This window comes from Leptopilina heterotoma, unplaced genomic scaffold (genome assembly GCF_015476425.1).
Source record: "Leptopilina heterotoma isolate Lh14 unplaced genomic scaffold, ASM1547642v1 Lhet_42, whole genome shotgun sequence".
In the NCBI taxonomy this organism is placed as follows: domain Eukaryota; kingdom Metazoa; phylum Arthropoda; class Insecta; order Hymenoptera; family Figitidae; genus Leptopilina; species Leptopilina heterotoma.
Genome location: NW_025111078.1, coordinates 3,415,213 through 3,419,866, shown reverse-complemented (window position 1 = coordinate 3,419,866; position 4,654 = coordinate 3,415,213). Strand labels below are relative to the sequence as shown.

Here is a 4,654-nt window from a genome sequence, read left to right as displayed (position 1 = left end):
TTTTTATTTTATAGAAAAAAAATGTCGTTTAAGTTAGGATAAAAGAGAAACTCTCGATATTGTATATTTTTTTTTATTTTTTATTGTTAAAAATAACAGGGATATATTTAACTGAGCGTTATAATAATGATATATTTTAGCTGGCTGGAATTCAGTAAAATCTATCGTCCAAATGCAAAAAGTAAACTTCACGAAAGCTCGGAGCTGTATATTGAAGCCACAATAGCTCTTGTTTTCTCATAGTTTGCCTCCCTTGCAGCATTAAGAGCAATATTTCGCTTTTTCTGTCTCAAGCTCACTTGATATATCTCTATAAAAAGGATGATTTCCCATTTTTTGTACTGTTTTCTTTTTTCATCAGTAATCTGTAAAATCAATTTATTTTGTTAGCGTCACGTCCTCGAAACCATTTATTAAAACATTAATAGTTTTTCAAGTTTATAATTAATTTTTAGTTTTGCCTTTAGTAATTGTAAATTAATAATTGATTTTTGTAATTGGATTTTGTATTTAAAACGAGGAAATATTATTGATGAAGTAGGGTGTGAGTTACAATTTGGGGCAGACTTTGTTTTACTTATTTGGAGAATTTTATTTTATTCAAAGTAATTATTTTCTTAATTGACAGTTTGTGATTATATAACTTGTTAGTATCTTGGGAATAAGTAAATAGTTTTCCAAAAGAGAAACGAAAACTAAAAGAAGACTTCAATTTGCTAAGTAAGTTAGGATTTCATTTTCAACCATTTTAAATAAAACAGAAGTAGACTCTTTAATCCAAGCTAATAACACCATATGTATAAATTTCATAAAACATAGTTTATTAAAAAACAAAAGTCTCTTGGATATGCTTGGATATTAAAATTTGTGATTAAAATTTGATATTCTGATATATTCATACCTGTTGAATATATGACAATTTATGTAAAAGTATGCAGTAATGTAATATTGAAAATTTGCTGAGTATTAAAAAAGAGAAAAAATATACTTTTAATACAATAAAGTAAATTTCCATTTACACTGTAACAATGATCAAGTAAATGAAGCGCAGAAAGTGCAGGATTTTGCAGCGTATTCTATATTTGTCGAAACAGCATTATCAATGCAAGAGGGGCTGAAATTCCCGGATTTCTCGCTTGATTATACAGATTCTGTGAACAAAATGTATCGCATGCTGGACCGAAACCGCCTATTACTACTGAACACACACAAGCGGATTACCTTACAATTAGTACACTACTCAAATTGCAATATGAAGGAGTATTTGTGATAATAATGATCAATTGTTCCATATTTCTCAATTATGTAATAAAGATTTAAAATGTTCTTCACCAATATCGTAGCAATGTAATAAAATTTTAAAATTTCTTCTTTATTTTTGGAAGAATAGTAAAAAATAACTAAATGAAAATTTTCTTTCTTCCAAACAAAAATTGTTCCTTTTCGTATTTTTCTTTTACTCAAATCAAAATGTTGTTTCTAATTCTTTGATTTAAATGGATTTTCATTTTGCTTCCAAGTAGTTCTCTTTGAATTTACTTTCGAAATAACAGATCCCCCAACGTAAAAGTGTTCTTTTACAAAAGTTTCGAATAGTCAGACTCTTGATTTTAATTAACATTACTAATAGCAGAGAAAGACCGTTAATGGAATTAATATATGGCAAAACTACTGGCGAAGAAGGCATTTCTTTCTCTAGAATTCGTAACTTTAATTAAAGAGATACCGAGACGTTGGCGGCGATAGTATCAGGGTACAAACATTGAATTCTTGTTTCACTGTGTTCCAGAGGTGATTGAAAAATAAAAAAAAAAAAAACTCTGGTCGAGCAAAAAAGTTTGAAATACTAATTAAAAAAATATTTGTAGAAGAATATCTCTTTTGAATTTATAATAAATACATTTGGCTTCGATAGAATGTAAAAATGACCAGACCGGACATGTCATTTGTAACTACTGGCATATAAACTTTTTATTCCTTTCGTATTCCCCTCGACCGACCTCGAATCCGTTGTCGTCGGGCGCGCGGATATTAAATTGAAAACACGCATCGAGCCACAGAAGACAGCTTTCCGTTAGAAACGGTTGTGCCACTTTTTCCAAATAAATCGTTAAATCTATCTTTTCAAGCTTTTGCATGACCAGATAGTGTATTTTACTTTGATAGACTGTCTGTTCGTTTCACGTTAAAAATTGCAATTTTCCGATTTATATCGTGCACTTACAATTTTAGTGCATGTGCAATATTACAGATAACAAAAAAATTTGGCGTAGATTCTGTGGATACATTTATAGCTTAGTGTACACTTTTTGTTTTCTTATCATCTAAGTAATTAATTTTACAAAAAAAACCCAAAGAAAAAACGAGAGAGATACGAAACCATGTCTCTATGTAACCTATCAAAGTATTAAGCACCAAGTTTTGAAGATCAGATCACGAGTTTAGGAAACTGCAACTCTTCAAAATTCAGAAGAGCTAGCATACTATTAGAAGTTTTTAATGTAAAAATATTTAAGAATACGTGTATACCTATATGAGTGAAAATTTCTTTAAGAACTAAAGGGATAAAATCTAGTTGCCTTTGTTTATAAATTATAACCTGGGCTTCAGTTTATTATAAGAATTTTTGTTCTATTTATTCTGGCTTATTGAAATTAAATTATTGAATTTTTTTTGTTAAATTTGACAGTTTGAGATTATAACCATTTTTTATAGTTATTGAAATTTTTTGTTAAATTTGACAGTTTGAGGTTATAACCATTTTTTATGGTTATTGAAAATTTTTTTCTCAAATTTGACAGTTTGAGATTATAACCATTTTTTATGGTTATTGAAATTTTTTTTAAATTTGACAGTTTGAGATTATAACCACTTTTTTAATTTTTATGATCGTATAAAAGCATAAGGAATAATTGCTAAATTGTAACTTACAATTTTCTGCTTATGTGATAGATGCTCTTCGGTGTGGGGTTAGGGACTGACTGATAGGTTCTCCTTCCATCTGCTTCTGACTCAGTTCAGTATTACTAGACTTTTGATCTGCAATAAAATGAGAGTTAGTCCTTTAATTATAATTTAGAGTATTTTCATATTAATAGATTTCATTAGCATTTTCAAATTGTTAGATAAGTGTCTGTTAAAGTTCAGTAACATGATCGTAAAGCTTATCTATAAGTGGAAGATCGTAAAATTTTGAATTTACTAACCATAATCTTTCACCTCCTCTGTTCCACTTGACACCTGGACCAAATAACTTGAGCCAACAATTTCAGATTTGCTTTTAAGATTCACGAAGTTATTATGATGTAATCATCAAGAAACCCATAAATCCTGAATAGTAGCTACAATAAATATTGAATCAAAATTAATTATTTTATTCATGTTAAATTTTTATATTGAAATAAACAAAAAAGCTTCATTACTATTTATGAAGTTATATTTTAAACTTATTTTCTGAAAGAAAAATCAAGATCAGATTATTTGAATTTGTTTCGTGACTTTGATAATGTAACATATCAGGTTTTAAAGTTCCTACCTTTTGACTGGAGAATGAAGGAAATTGATAATTCCGTTTGACAAATCCACAAAGTCGTTCTAAATTCAACATTGAGACTTCCATTTGTGGATTTTCTTCATTATATATTAAAGTTCAATCCAGTATTGGTAATGATGAATAATTTGGTATGTATCGTGAGTTAAACGAGGACCATTGCAACGTTTGAGATCCACTCTAAAGTACTTGTGACGCAAACACATCTATGTCCACTGTGCTACTGTGTAACGATCACTTTGGCACAAGAGAGCTTGTCTGACACGAGCCGAAGTACTTTTCGAGTATCGTACTTGTCGGAATGTTTATTACGCTACTAACGCAAACAACAAAGTTGTGTCGTTTAACTTCTCGGTCAACCATTCTCCTGACCAAGTATAAACTTTCTCATAAACAAGTATACTTTATTATTTACGGAAAATTTTCCATTTATGTATATACATGTATATACTAACATTCAAATAATATATACTTTTAAAATTAGTCAGCCGTTTCAATTGCTTTTAATAAAGGCTCATTTGGGCATGTAATTATCCATGTTTATTGCAAACAAACATTTGAGTTCACAAATCTCCATATTAATAGAAGCAACATAATTGGTAAAGTGAAATGTGCTTTGATATCGATTGCATATATCGACTAACATATCTATTTAAAGAGAATTTCCCTCGTTTAATACCATGACAAATAAAGTAATATTCTAATTAAAATTCCACTTACAAACTTTACTCTCCAATCTAAATATTAATTTTCAATTTCACATTAATGTGATACTAACAATCATTTTTTGTTACATAATCAGAAAAATATACTGAACCATAAACAGTCAAACGTATCCGATTTAACCCAACAAAAAAATTTTTATTTAAAGAAAGCCTGGCGCAATATGGGCACAAAAATTTGCAACAAGAAACAAATCCAAAGAGGCAATAACAATTATTATGATTTTTTTCGAATAAACAAATGTAGAAAACAAATGTGTCTTAATGAGAGGTAACAGTAAACAATTATTGTGCCGCGGTAGAGAATTGCTTTATCTTGACGGAAACGTCTGGTCCTCTTGTAGGAAACGTAGTCCTTAATTTTCATTAATTTGCATAAGTA

The 4,654-nt window shown here is 29.1% G+C and overlaps 1 long non-coding RNA gene across 1 annotated transcript; it reads right to left on the bottom strand.

The window, feature by feature from the left end:
* Positions 1-228: 228 nt before the first annotated feature.
* On the bottom strand, positions 229-3,327 carry LOC122506414. Its single transcript, XR_006302003.1, has 3 exons — positions 3,207-3,327; positions 2,932-3,039; positions 229-365 (listed from the first exon to the last, which is right to left on the bottom strand). It is a non-coding gene; the product is annotated as an uncharacterized LOC122506414 (long non-coding RNA).
* Positions 3,328-4,654: the final 1,327 nt, after the last annotated feature.